General features: G+C 38.9%; 1 long non-coding RNA gene across 1 annotated transcript; it reads left to right on the plus strand.

Moving 5' to 3' along the window:
• On the plus strand, positions 1-757 carry LOC128035593 (uncharacterized). The gene is made up of 2 exons (XR_008192088.1): positions 1-135; positions 447-757. It is a non-coding gene; the product is annotated as an uncharacterized LOC128035593 (long non-coding RNA).
• Positions 758-15,606: the final 14,849 nt, after the last annotated feature.

Consider the following 15,606-nt stretch of genomic DNA (forward strand, 5'->3'; position numbering starts at 1 on the left):
AACCGAATCTATCCTCAAAATTGCCAAAATCTTGACAGAGAGGAATCCAAATCTCAATAAACGCTTCGGCTTCCGGCCGTCTATCCTCGGGGACGGTTACCTCAATCGCCCACGGCGTTTCAGAAGCAAATCGTGGTGAGCATTTTACATTTTATTTCGATTTATTTTAGTAAGTAAACAAAATAGAAAAAAAAAGTAGATAAGAAAACGAAGAAATATCAACCTTTTGATTTCTTGATTGATTTTTGGACTATCTTAGTATTCGGTTGTCTATGAAACTATTTGTGTTTTTTTTATTGATTTCTCCAAAAAATCCCCCCTTTGTTACAGTGTGTTTTTGGCTTTTTATAGCCGAAATAGTAAATCAAAGAAAGGAAAAAAATCTGATTTGCAAATACATGAATTTTCCTTCCATATACTATTTGATTTCTTTCCTTGTTTTGCAGGTGAAGATCACACGGGGATTCGGCTCTTGACTGCTTGGTGGTTGCGGCGCGAGGCTCCCTCAGAAACCCTAGGGTTTCTGAAACTACTTTGGGCCTGGGTCTAATTCTGCTTATTTCAGTTTGGGCCTTGTGGCCCGTTTGTAATAATTTTTTCTTTTACCCGAGCCAAAATCGGGTACTACAGCTGCCCCTCTTTGCTCATTGTCTTGTAACGGGAACAGAACAAAAACTTTAAAACGCCCGATTTTGCCCGGTCATTCTGGATCTTGGTATTCTTCAAAAGTATAGGAATTGGTGCCATCTTCATTCTACCTCACTGCAACTTCAGGGAGATAAGACTATATACGATCTGCTCTTTGTAACTTCAGAGAGATAAGATCTGAGGTTTTTTTTAATCCACTCCACTGCAACTTCAGGGAGATAGGATTGTCGACTTTAATCTGCTCCACTGCAACTTAAGGAGATAAGATCTACAATCTTCAACCTTCTCCGCTGCTGCTCAGGGAGACAAGGCTTGGTGGCTTAAATCTGCTTCCCACTATCTTGGAAAGATAAGATTCGCCGTCTTCGATCTGCTCCACTACTGCTTATGGAGATAAGACCTACATTCTTCAACCTTCTCCACTGCTGCTCAGGGAGACAAGGCTTGGTGGCTTAAATCTGCTTCCCACTATCTTAGAAAGATAAGATTCGCCGTCTTCGATCTGCTCCACTACTGCTTAGGGAGATAAGATCTACAATCTTCAACCTTCTCCGCTGCTGCTCAGGGAGACAAGGTTTGGTGGCTTAAATTTGCTTCCCACTATCTTAGAAAGATAAGATTTGTCGTCTTCGATCTGCTCCACTACTGCTTAGGGATATAAGATCTACAATCTTCAACCTTCTCCGCTGCTGCTAAGGGAGACAAGGCTTGATGGCTTAAATCAGCTTCCCACTATCTTGGAAAGATAAGATTCGCCGTCTTCGATCTGCTCCACTACTGCTTAGGGAGATAAGATCTATAATCTTCAACCTTCTCCGCTGCTGCTGAGAGAGACAAGGTTTGGCGGCTTAAATCTGCTTCCCACTATCTTGGAAAGATAAGATTCGCCATCTTCGATCTGCTCCACTACTGCTTAGGGAGATAATATCTATAATCTTCAACCTTCTCCGCTGCTGCTTAGGGAGACAAGGTTTGGTGGCTTAAATCTGCTTCCCACTATCTTGGAAATATAAGATTCGCCGTCTTCGATCTGCTCCACTACTGCTTAGGGAGATAAGATCTACATTCTTCAACCTTCTCCACTCTTGCTCAGGGAGACAAGGCTTGGTGGCTTAAATTTGCTTCCTACTATTTTGGAAAGATAAGTTTCACCGTCTTTGATCTGCTCCACTACTGCTTAGGGAGATAAGATCTACATTCTTCAACCTTCTCCACTGCTGCTCAGGGAGACAAGGCTTGGTGGCTTAAATCTGCTTCCCATTATTTTGGAAAGATAAGATTCGCCGTCTTTGATCTGCTCCACTACTGCTTAGGGAGATAAGATCTACTGGTTACCGATCTGTTCTCTAGGGAACATGACCTATAAAAATCTGTTCTATGAACTTAATTATACCTAGAGATCAGGATGTCATGATCAGAATGAATCAAATGCTCCTAACTAGACGCGTATGAATGACATTTGAATGCATGCAGAATGTCATTTTTTCGAGAATTATCATTTCTGCTTTTTCGCTGACACCTTTTGCTTGGCTGATATCTCCAAAGAAATACTTAATCAAATTACCTCCCATTGTGCACTTTTGAAGCACAATCCTCTAGAAGGCAGAATTTGTACTACATTCCTTCCACCGTAACTTAAGAATCAGAAAATTTGACTCTTCTCAATCTTCTCCTATCGTAATTCAAGGATATAGATTATGAAATTTGTTTACACCACTCTCAGGGTGTCCTACCAAATGCTCATGCCCAAATGAAGAACTTTCTTTCCATAGGGGATTTCTTCCTACCCCCTCTAGACTTCTTACTGTCTTATTCACTATCCAAATCCGAAAAGATGGTCTTAATTTAGACTTTTGAACTTGGGGCGTTCTAACCAATAGTCCTGTTTTAAGTTACTAAATTATTTAGAAATTCCCAAAGTAATATACAAAACTTCTTTTGTGAAAGTTTATTAGTCCATCAATCATTATTCTAATGCGACATGTTTGCGTAAAAATAAAAAATTCTGAGTAAGAGATGAATTAATTCAAGAATTTATTGATAGTAAGTGTCCTGAAAAGAAAAAAGTATTCAAGAACAGCGATAAATGAAGTTTTTACAAGAACCAACAAACTTGGTATAATATTATGAAGGCTAGGTGCTATGGATATCGCCGCTTGAACTTTTCCGTGCAAGCCAAGAACCATTATGAACTTAACATGTGTTTAGGGGATCTACAGTACTTTGTCAATGCCCCCAAGACGTCGTACATCTTTTTATTGTTGACTTTAGCGAAGCAAGATCACCATATGCCCCAATCTGACAATGTTTGAGCCGCCCTTTTCAGGTTTTCAACTCAAACCCCCTTTGGTCTCAAGGTGCCGTTTTCGGGTTTTCACCCTGGCCTCTCCCTTTTTTTTTTTGGAAATTAGAGCGCCCTTTGCGGGTTTTCACTTTGATTCCTCCCTTTCTTCAAGTGAAATATTTCTTAACCGAGTCTAAATTTACAGGATTCGAAAGATTTTTGCCATCCATTTTACTCAAAATCAAAGCACCACCGGAAAAAGCCTTTTTTACAACATAAGGTCCTTCCCAGTTTAGCATCCATTTCCCTCTGAAATCCTTTTGTAAAGGGATGATCTTTTTCAGAACCAAATCCCCTTCATGAAATTCTCTGGGACGAATCTTCTTATTATAAGCTCGCATCATTCGCTTCTGATACATTTGGCCATGACGAATGGCTTTTAATCTTTTCTCTTCAATCAGGTTCAGTTGATCATACCGAGATTGGATCCATTCGGCCTCATCCAATTTTAATTCGGCCAAAACTCGGAGAGAAGGATATTCAACCTCAATGGGTAACGTTACCTCCATTCCATAAACCAAAGAAAAAGGTGTTGCCCCAGTAGAAGTCCGGATAGATGTTCGGTAAGCAAGAAGAGTGAAAGGTAACTTCTCATGCCAATCTTTGTAAGTTTCAGCCATTTTCGCCACGATTTTCTTGATATTTTTATTCGCTGCTTCCACTGCACCATTCATTTTTGGGCGATACGGTGATGAATTATGGTGTCTGATATTGAACTGTTCACAGACTTCTGCTATTGTGCTATTATTCAAATTCAACGCATTGTCTGATATGATCCTTTCAGGCATTCCATATCGACATATGATCTCCTTCTTTAAAAACTTACTGACTGCTGACTTCGTGACATTAGCATATGAGGCTGCCTCTACCCACTTAGTGAAGTAGTCAATAACCACAAAAATGAAACGATGTCCATTAGAAGCTTTCGGTGATATTGGTCCAATGATGTCCATACCCCACATGGAGAAAGGCCATGGAGAAGTCATAACATGAAGAGGAGAAGGAGGCGCGTGCATTTTATCCCCATAAATTTGACATTTATGGCATTTCTTGGCACGATTGATGCAATCTCCTTCCATAGTGGACCAGTAATACCCGAATCTCATAATCTGTCTAGCCATGGTGAATCCATTAGCGTGCGTTCCACAAACACCCTCATGGACTTCTTCTAAAATTTCCTTAGCCTCTACAGCGTCCACACATCTCAACAGTACTCGATCCTTTCCCCTTTTGTATAGGATCTCTCCATCTAAGACATAGTCAATAGCTAGTCTTCTCAATGTCCTCTTATCATTCTCCGTTGCCTGATCAGGATATTCGTGATTCTTTACATATAGCAAAATATCTTGGTACCAGGGACTATTATCATTCTCCACTTCTTCAATGTTGTAACAGTGGGCTAGGATATCATAAATACTAATTTGAATGGGCTTCATGTCCTCCAACTGATTCACTTTAATCATGGAAGCTAAAGTAGTAAGAGCATCAGCCATCTGATTTTCTTCTCGTGGGAGATAACAGAAGGTAATGTTGTCAAACTCTTCGATCAATCCCAAAACCAATCTCCGGTAACGGATCAATTTAGGATCCCTCGTCTCCCATTCCCCTCGTAGCTGGTATATTACCAATGCTGAGTCTCCGTACACCTCCAACGTCTTGATTTTCCGTTCTATGGCTGCCCGTATACCCATGATACAAGCTTCATACTCAACCATGTTATTAGTGCAATCAAAGTCTAATTTACTGGTGATAGGATGATAATCTCCATTCGGAGACACTAGGACTGCCCCAATCCCATTGCCTAATGCATTCGATGCTCCGTCAAAGTTTAATCTCCAAGAATGATTCTCTTGGGGATCCTCTTCAGCATTCGCCACATACATCAAATCTTCATTCGGGAAATCAAAGTCTAGAGGCTCATAATCTTCCAGAGCCCTGCTAGCCAAGAAATCTGCTATCGCACTTCCCTTGACGGCCTTCTGACTTACGTACACGATATCAAACTCAGAGAGCAAGATTTGCCATCTAGCCATTCTTCCATTCAATGTTGTTGACTCCATCATATACTTCAAAGGGTCTAATTTTGAAATTAGCCAAGTCGTATGATAGAGTAAGTATTGCCTCAACCTCCTGGTTGTCCAAATCAAGGCGCAACACAATTTTTCAATAGGCGACTATCTCATCTCACAATCAGTGAATTTCTTGCTGAGATAGTAAATCGCCTTTTCCTTCTTTCCAGTCGCATCATGTTGACCCAGCACGCATCCCATAGAGTTGTAGAACACCGTTAAATACAAAATAAAGGGTCTATCTAGGCTGGGTGGTGACAGAATTGGGGTATTGGATAAGTATTGTTTTATCTTTTCAAAGGCTTTCTGATATTCTTCATTCCAAACATCAGGATTATGCTTTTTCAAAAGGCGAAATATGGGATCAAATTTCTCGGTCAACTGTGAAATGAACCGAGTAATGTAATTCAGTCTTCCTAAGAAACCTCGAACTTCCTTCTGGGTACGTGGTGGCGATAGATCTCATATTGCCCTGATCTTGTCTGGATCAATCTCGATTCCTTTTTCACTAACTATAAAGCCCAACAATTTTCCTGACCTGGCTCCGAAAGTGCACTTTGTCGGATTAAGCTTGAGCTGAAACTTCCTTAATCTTAAGAACAATCTTCTCAGGACCTGCACATATTCCTCCTCTGTTCTGGATTTGGCAATCATATCATCAACATACACCTCGATTTCTTTGTGCATCATGTCATGGAACAAGGCTACCATGGCTCTCTGATATGTTGCTCCTGCGTTCTTTAATCCAAATGGCATCACCTTATAGCAAAACGTTCCCCATAAAGTAATGAACGTAGTCTTTCCCATATCTTCTGGATGCATCTTTATCTGATTATATCCTGAGAACCCATCCATAAAAGAAAACAACGAAAATCCCGCCGTATTATCCACCAGAGTATCAACATGTGGCAATGGGAAGTTGTCCTTTGGGCTTGCTTTGTTCAAATTCCAGTAATCGACGCACATTCGTTTTTTCCATCTTTTTTAGGGACTGGGACGATATTGGCTACCCACTCAGAATATTTGACCTCCTGTAAAAAACCAGCATTAAACTGTTTCTTAACCTCCTCTTTTATTTTGAGCACAATATCAGGCCTCATTCTTCTAAGCTTCTGTTGAACTGGTTTGCAATCCTCTTTTATGGATAAGCGATGCACTACAATGTCAGCACTCAATCCAGGCATATCCTGGTATGACCATGCGAAGACATCTTTGAATATGAGGTCTCGTCTTGTCTTTGCAAGAATTTCAGTTCCAATTTTCACCTCCTTCCCTTCTTCCAAGCTCACCACTTCTACTGACTCTTTGTGATGTAGGATTTGCTTTTCCTCTTGTTCCACCATCCTCAACAAGTCTAAAGATAAACTACCCTCTTCATCACCTTCAAAGTCGCGCGATCCCTCTAAACACACGTTTCGTTCAAAAGGGCACTCTGAGCTCGTAGCAGTGTTATTCACGTCATTGATACACAGAGACCTATTATGGTTACAAAAGAATGTATGAATTTATGTACAATTATTTATGTAATGAAAGAATATATTTAGGCGTATGGGAAAAATGAAAGAATATTTACTCAAAACAATTGCAAAGATGTATTTTATTAAAATAATAATTTTTAAACATAAGCCTATTTCACAAAAGAATTCTTGTTATTTCTAGGCTAAAATAACAAGTTTGTTCTGAATCTTACTCTAAGACAGTTCTAAAGACTTTAGGTATTTCTTCCGCAGTCCAATTGTCTAGAACACTCCCAGGCTCATAAGGACGAATGTCTACCCAACTTCTCTCTTCATTCTCATGCTCATAAATGGCATTAATGTGCATATTTCCCAACGTGTCCTCGATGCTTTCCTCAACCGATTTCTTACTCTCCTGATGAATAACTCCTCCAGATATGAAAGTTTTGGATATGTGGGGAATTATTATTGGCTCCCACTTAGCTTCCTCCCCATTTAAACGCGCCCTTCTTCTTTCTTGCCTTTTCTTTATCTCTTTTTTTCTCTGTCCTCTATCTGGCTTGTATCCTAAGCCAAAATTATCCTGCTTTTCTTTCAGCATCGGAACCTCAGTTTTCCCTTGAAGATATCTCCCTAGCCCTCTTCCGGGTAAATCTCATTTTCTCACCAACAACTGTAAACCCATCTCTGTAGTTTTGGATAATTTTGGAACCAAAATTTTACTCCCTTCAAGAACAAATGCCGCATTTACAAACTCCAAAGATCGAAATAAGCATTCAACTGACTCGTCATTGGTCTCCACGTATGGCATCTCATTTGATACAACTGCTATTATATCCTCTTCGGCTTTTATTGTCACTAGCCGACCATCTGACACTAACTTCAACATCTGATGTAATGATGACGGTACTGCCCTTGCTGAATGTATCCATGGTCTTCCTAATAAGCAGTTATAGGAAGGTTTGATGTCCATCACAATAAAATTTACCTCATAAACTGTTGGACCAATCAGTAAGGGTACATCAATTCTTACCATGACCTTCCTTTCTGTACCGTCAAATGCCCTCACTACATTTTGACACGTTTTCATGTGCGAACTGTCTATGGGTAGCCTGTTAAGTGTGAATAATGGCAATACGTTCAAAGCTGACCCATTGTCAATCAGTACTCCTGGCAAAATACGCCCCTTGCATCGTGCAGTGATATGCAAAACTTTGGTAGATCCCATGCCCCCAGAAGATATTTCATCATCATTGAAAAATATGAAATTATCAGCACTGATATTATTGACCAACCGATCTAGCTTACTGACAGAAATATCCTTGGACACATAGGTCTCATTTAGCATCTTCATAACGTATTTCGATGTACTTCTGAATTCAAGAGTAAGGACAGTACAGATATGCGGGCCGGTTGTTTATACAACTGCTCAACGACATTATACTCACTATGCTTTAAAATTTTGAGGAATTCCACAGCTTCTTCCTCCTTCACTGGCTCAACTACTTTCCCTTTTTGCTCCTCTATTATAGCCTCTTTCATAGACTCTGGATTGGCACTCACACACTGGCTCTTTATAGTCTCTTTTCTTGGGATAGTTGTATTGTACTCGTAGCTCCATGGAACCTTCTTGCTGTCTTGGTAAGGAAAGGTTACAGGTTTCTTTATTATGATCTTTGGCATTACTGGTGTTCTCATCTCTTCCTTCTTGGGTCGCGAGATAATGACCACAAGTTGCACTACTCTTGGAACCTTCGAAGACTCTGATGTGCAAATGCCCCCTCCTCCTTAACTTCTTCATAAAATTCCATCTCCTTGTTATCCATCAGGTCTTGAACCAAAGCTCTGAATTCTGCGCATTCTTGGATTTTATTTCCCTCCTCGTGATGGAACTCACAGTAATTTTCCACCTTTTCGAAACTTATCTCTGAATTTAAAATAATCAGTCCCCTTTCTACCATATTTCTCCAGACCCACCTTAAAGGAATTTTTACTTCTGCTATGTCTTCCTTAATTTTTCTACCCATGCGCCCACCTATCATATTCACTCCATTATCATTATGATTAGGTAACGGATTCTCTGTACTAGGCGAATCATCCAATTTAACCACGCCTATGCTTATAAGCCTGTCTACCAGCTTCTTGAACGTCGTACAATGTTCTATAGAATGCCCCACAATTCCCGCGTGATAATCGCACTGTGCGTTCGCATCGTACCACTTGGGGTATGGAGGTTGCAAGGGTTTTAAGTGGTAAGGGGCAACTACGTGTGCATTGAATAGATTCTGATATAGCTCCCTATACGACATTGGGATTGGCGTAAATTGAAGCTTCTCTGTGTTTTGTCTTGTGTCAGATCTCTGCTTTGATGATCCTATTTGGTTAATGTACCGCCTTTCCGTTGATTGATGTGAATCGTTTTGAATATGAACTTGTTTTGTTAACCTCATTCTCCTTATTCTTCGAAGCTGACCTTTTGCTACCTTCCCCAGCATCTATTTTCCCGCTTCTGATGGTATTTTCTATCATTTCCCCGTTCATAATTATGTCAGAAAAGCTTTTGGAAGCCCTCCCTAACAGATGCGTAATAAATGGGGCCTTCAATGTATTAACGAAAAGCATCGTCATCTCTTTTTCTAGAAGAGATGGCTGAACTTGGACAACAACCTCCCTCCATCTCTGTGCGTACTGCCTGAAACTTTCACCAGGCTTCCTCTCCATGTTCTGCAGAGTGATTCTATCAGATACCATGTCAGTCACATGGTTGTACTATTTTAAGAATGCTTGTGCTAGATCTCTCCATGAATTAATCTGGGTACGGCTTAGTTGATTGTACCATTTGGATGCAGCCCCTGCGAGGCTATCCTGGAAGCAATGTATCAGCAACTGGTCATTATTAACATATCCAGTCATCCTTCTGCAAAACATAGTAATATGGGCTTCGGGGCTACTAGTCCCGTTGTATTTCTCGAACTCTAGCATTTTGAACTTGTGAGGAAGTACCAGACCTGGAACCAAGCTCAATTCTCTAGCATTAATTCCATGGTAGCTCTCAGTACCTTCTATCGCTCTAAGTTTTTCCTCCAGCCATTTATACTTTTCCTCGAGCTGTTTCGGCAATTCATCATTTATTTTCTCGATTGTCTCGTCGAAGTCTGGGATAACAGGATTAACAAGATTGTCTCTAGCTTGGAAGTTTACTGGTGTTTCAGTATCATCTTGAGGCTTGATAGTGACGGAAGATTTGCGCGGATATCCCCGCTTGTTGAGAAGTAAGTCCTGAGGAATACACAGGTCCCTCGTTGTCTCCTTCTTCCCTTTCTCAACTCCTCCAGCTAATAACTAAGTCAACTTAGCTATCATACTCCCCTGAGATTCCATTATTTTATCCATCATCTTTTGTTGAATCTTCTCAAGTTGCTCGTTCATTTGCTCTTGCATTTCCTTCTGGAACTATTCTAGCCTTTGGTCCATGTCTCTAGTTTTCGATCGAGTACCGTAGCAGTGTTTGGTAGGTTGATTAGTTTCCAGATTAACTGAGGGGTGATTTGAATTAATCAGAATCATTTAATGTTGTTAAATGCATATGAAGTAATGTAATGCATGAATGCAAAAAAAGACGTCAAATTTGATTCAATTCCATATAAAAAAACCTTACTAGAAAGCAAATTTCTTTACATAAAGCGAATTACAAGTAAGACTTTGCCCTAGTACCCAAAACTCTAATCTTCCTAAGTAACAAAGCTAATTCTTGCCCCCGATCCGATTCTAATTCAACTTCATACTCAGCATGTCAGCCTGTACTGCTAAAGTCTGTACGTAATCAGCTACTTCTCGAATCTAGACCACGGCTTCCTCCATAAGATGATCCCTGCTCCTAACTTGACTCTGAAAGTGGTGGAGCTGTTCATCATTACGACTTTTATTTGCTTTCAAGTGCTTGATCTGAATCTCACAATTTTGCAGCGCCGTTTCTAGCTCTTCGATTCTTTTCTTCATTTCGTCAATCTTACTCAAGCTTGCTTTCAGCTCTATCGTAGAGTTTCGGCTTCGATACTGACGAAGAGATCTTTCCAACACAATCACCCTATCCTTTAACTTGCCCTTTTCCTTCTAGCTTTCTGACAAACTCTTCTCTAAAGCCTCATTTCGCCTTTGCATCTCTTGAAATCTCTGTTCCCATCTGTCGGCCTTATCCTTTTCTTCTTGGATTTACGCCGCCCTTTGTTCGACGCGTCTTTCCCAAATTTCCAATAGTTCTTATTGACAAACGTAACTTTTTGTAATCCGTCTTTAGACTGCCAGTTCCACGTCAGCCTTGTTTTTCTCTTTCTTCAACCTCTCATTCTCAAGCTTCTGAACGTCTATGTCTAATCTCAAGTTCGTCTTTTCTGTCTCCATTTGTTCTATCCTTTTCTCCAAATTTGCGTTCTTCCTCTCAAAATCTTGTCTTACAATTTTCAATTCCGAAGGGATGACTCGCAAATGCTCTTCTATTGACTGGCCATCCTCATGGTTTAACTTAGGTGTGTTATCATTAATCCCCCTAGCCCTCCATCCATGATACTCAGGAGTTGTCATCGGCCCTACAGCTAACCTCTTCATTCGGTGAGTTTGTTTCCACGCACTAGACATTTCTTGAATCTTCTTCCTATAACCATCATCCTTGCATGAAAATTCACAATCAACTATCCCTTAGGTTGTAGGTATAAACTACCTTGACCTATATTGCCTTAGCACCAATAATGGGGCATATCCAACAGCTCTCCAAATACCCAATAAAGGAACCCAATCAAAATTACCACACCTATACAGGATCTCATCTGGAAGTAACCAAGGAGCTCTCCACTCAACGTCTTCCTCTTGAAGATTTTGAAGAATTGCCATCCATTTTTCCTCCGAAATGTCATCTCTCCTTGGTGTAGCAACTATCTCTTTTAGTGGTGAATAATTTTCAGAGAAGACCCGATACGAAACTTTATCCACCTTCCAAAAGTGACTGTGAAACCATGCAAGTAGAAGTTGTGCACATCCGATAAATCTACCTTCACCCGTCTTTTGGCATGCACTCAATGACCTGAAGGTTTCTGCCAAAATTGTCGGAATCGGTGTAACCTTCTTATCAAGCCGATCAAATAAATCGTGATCGCTTAAATCCACATGCCCCAAGGCTTTAGGGAAGACAACCAAGCCGTATATACTTAAAGCAAAGATATCTAACCTCTTTCTTACGTCTGGGTGTGTGAGAATTGCATCCTTCAAGCTCCTCCAAGGAATGCACTTGCTGTCCCCCTTTTGCTTAACTCGTACAGCGATCCATTGCTCACTCATCCCTGTTATACCTATCAGCTCCTTTGAAAAGGTTGGCACATTTACCGCTCTTGAGTAGACTCTATCCACTTGAAACTTTGAACATCGGAGTAAAGCCACATACTCCTCTATCGTAAGTACCAAATCGACATTCCCAAACGTGAAGCAACTATAAGCAGGATTCCAAAACTGGGCGAGGGCTCGAAACAAATGTTTGTCTACCTTCACATCAAGCAAATAAGGCAAGTCCCCATAATTGTCGTAAAATAACTGCCTAACCTCATTATTCCACTGATTCCAAATTTCTTTCAACTCCTGCAAATTGTTTTGAGCCACACTGATGCGAGTAAAATCTCATAATTCCGATACATACCTATCGGCCAGGCTATCACCATTTTCTTGCTGCGTTGTTTCAGACTAAGTTCGGACAGCTGCATTTTCCTCCACTTAATCAAGAAACCCCTTTTCCATGTTAAGCTTTCTATCTAGCAACCGAATCTGAACTGACGCCTTTTATGATGAAATGAAATGCCATGTCATGCAAACAAAACAAAACACAAGAGTCAGTATCCAATACAAGCATATAATCAAGGAAGAGTAAAACGTATATTAGGTCATCTACTAGGGTTTAGTGTAGTTCTACCTAAGGCAAGCTTCTAAGGCTCATTATATGCGGTTTGGCTCCAAAGTAAAGGTACCCAAACTAGCAGATTTCTTGATCCTCACCCATTATAGGCTCATATAGATCAAGTTCGGTTCAGGGGGACACATTTTCCCTATGACTATACGGAGATGAAAATCTCACGAAGGCATAGGTACCGATGTATCCCGAAAGCGATCCACTATCCTACACGGAGGTGAAAACCTCACGAAGGCATAGCTTTTCACTCCCACTTAAAAGGGTAAAAATGTTCAACTCATGAAATGTAGAATGCAAACAATATTTAAACAAGAAGATAATGAATGCAAAAGGATGTCATGAGTTTTTAAAAATATTTTCTCGACCATAAGACAAAAATTAATCAACTTTATGGCTCGACTCTCTTTTTTTTTAAAATATCCCCTGTGGAGTCGCCAAGCTGTCGAAACTGTTTTTTTTTAAAAACAAAATTTTTAGTTATCGACTTATAAAAAATGAAAATTGGGAGTCGCCACCAATCTTTTATTAAGGTGTGATTGGGTCACATAAAAAAACGATTTTGGTCTACGAATTTTAGAAAAGCGGGTTCGGGAGTCGGTTACGTACGAGGAAGGGTTAGCACCCTTGTATGCCCAAAATTGGTACCTAATTAATTAATTAGTACCTTAAGGTCAAAAATTTAAAAAATATAATCTTTAAAAAACTTAAAACGTTACGTATTAAGACCCTTCTTAATTCAGAGAAGCAAAAATGCCATACCCAATGCGTTAGGGCAAACATTCTAATTTCCTCCAAAATGAATTAGGCCAGAATACTCGTATAATGAAAATAATTAAAAGAATATCCATTTATCCAAGATTTAAGAAATCGCGTCCCAATACGTTAGGGCACAATTCCTTTAAAATCCCAAACTCGGAATATTTCCTTTATTGTTTTTTTTTAAATCTTCATTTCGAAAAATCAATGCGTCACATCCAATACGTTAGGACACAACATGTTGAATTCCCAATAATGAGCTTTTATTTTTTTGATTTGAAGAGAAATGCTCGATTGTTAGATTTAACGAAGAAAATCAGAACCCAATACGTTAGGGCTCAATTTCCTTGAAAATCCTAAATACGAACATTATCTCAATTTTTAAAAATTTTTATCTTTAAATTTTAGTAAAAATGATGTAACGTTATTTTGTACGTACAAATGCTATAATAATAATAACAACAATAATAAGTACATCAATGACATAAAAATATAAGCAAATGAATAAACGAAATAAAAAGGGTAATCCATGCCATGCAAAAAATTAAATGTAAACACAATTATACAATGAATGGAAAAGCAAACAAATAAATAAAACCAAAAGACGTACACATGGAAATTATGAAGATTAAAATATACATATAATTTACAAAAAAATTTGGGTTATAGGATTTTATATATAAATACAATACATAATATACTTATGAAAATAAAGGAAAAATATAATTATGCGTACATATATAAAATAATAAAAAAATAAATATATTTCTCAAAAAAAGGAAAAATGAGTATTTAACCATTTGGAAAAACGTAAATATATACATATAAATATGAAAATACTCATTAAAAAAATATAGGAAAATATTAGTTAAAAATATATATATATGTGTACATATAAAAGAAATATATATATATATATATATATATAAATGAGAATAAAATGATGATTACACTATTAATTAATAAAATAAATAAAAGAATATATAAAAACTAAATTGAATCGCAATTTAAAAATATGGGGTAAATCAACAAATAAATAAAAGTAAAGGACTAATTTGAACTTGAATTACATAGAGAATTTGGAAGGAAATTTTCCTTCTCCTCTAAAACAATACTGTTCAATTGGATCTGATTGGAATTTAAAATAAATTAAAGGCCAAATTAAAAAATAAGAGTACTTAATTGGAAATATATAAAAATGCGGAAAGGCTAAAAGCGCAATTTGCCCCTTCGCTCAAAAAACACGCGGATCCTAAAGTGGATCGGGTCTGAGTCGGTCGGGTACTCAAAATGACGCCGTGTTGGGCGTCTGAGGGCTTTCCAAAACGACGCCGTTTTGGTGCCCTATAAATACCCCCATTTCTCCAAAAAAAAAATTCATTTGAACCCATTTTAAAAAAAAAAACAAAAAAAAACTTTCAGAAGCTCTCTCCCCTTTCAATTCGTCCGGCCAGGGGTCCGGCCGTCGGCCACCGGCAGCGGCGCCACCGTGTGTGGTGGTCGGAGAGCCGAAAATTTTAGATCTGACCCTTCGAAAGCCCTTAAAACCGAATCTAGCCTCAAAATTGCCAAAATCTTGACGGAGATGACCCAAATCTCAATAAACTCTTCGGCTTCCGACCGTCTATCATCGGAGACGGTTACCTCAATCGCCCGCGGCATTTCAGAAGCAAATCGTGGTGAGCATTTTACATTTTATTTCGATTTATTTTAGTAAGTAAAAAAATAGAAAAAAAAATAGATAAGAAAACGAAGAAATATCAACCTTTTGATTTCTTGATTGATTTTTGGACTCTCTTAGTATTCGGTTGTCTATGAAACTATTTGTGTTTTTTTTTATTGATTTCTCCAAAAAATCCCCCCTTTGTTACAGTGTGTTTTTGGCTTTTTATTGCCGAAATAGTAAATCAAAGAAAGAAAAAAAATCTGATTCGCAAATACATGATTTTTCCTTCCATACACTGTTTGATTTCTTTCCTTGTTTTGCAGGTGAAGATCGCACGGGGATTCGGCTCTTGACTGCTTGGTGGGCTGGTGTGAGGCTCCTCGAAACCCTAGGGTTTCAAAGCGCTTGGGCTGGGTCTAATTCTGCTTATTTCAGTTTGGGCCTTGTGGCCCGTTTGTAATAATTTTTTCTTTTACCCGGGCCAAAATCGGGTACTACAGGGATGATAGTATTATTTTTGACGAGGCATCGATCAGATGAGCTTTAGTTGTGAAAGGAATTTTATAAGAATATGAACGATGTTCAAGACAATGCATGAATTTCGATAAGTCTACAATCTTTTTTAGTTCGAATACCATGGAGGAGAAAAATAAAACTGTGACCACTTTGTTGATGCGTTTTTCTAATAACCCGGAGAGGTATTTAGGGTTGCCAAA

The sequence above is a fragment of the Gossypium raimondii genome, chromosome 12, assembly GCF_025698545.1.
Source record: "Gossypium raimondii isolate GPD5lz chromosome 12, ASM2569854v1, whole genome shotgun sequence".
Taxonomy (NCBI): domain Eukaryota; kingdom Viridiplantae; phylum Streptophyta; class Magnoliopsida; order Malvales; family Malvaceae; genus Gossypium; species Gossypium raimondii.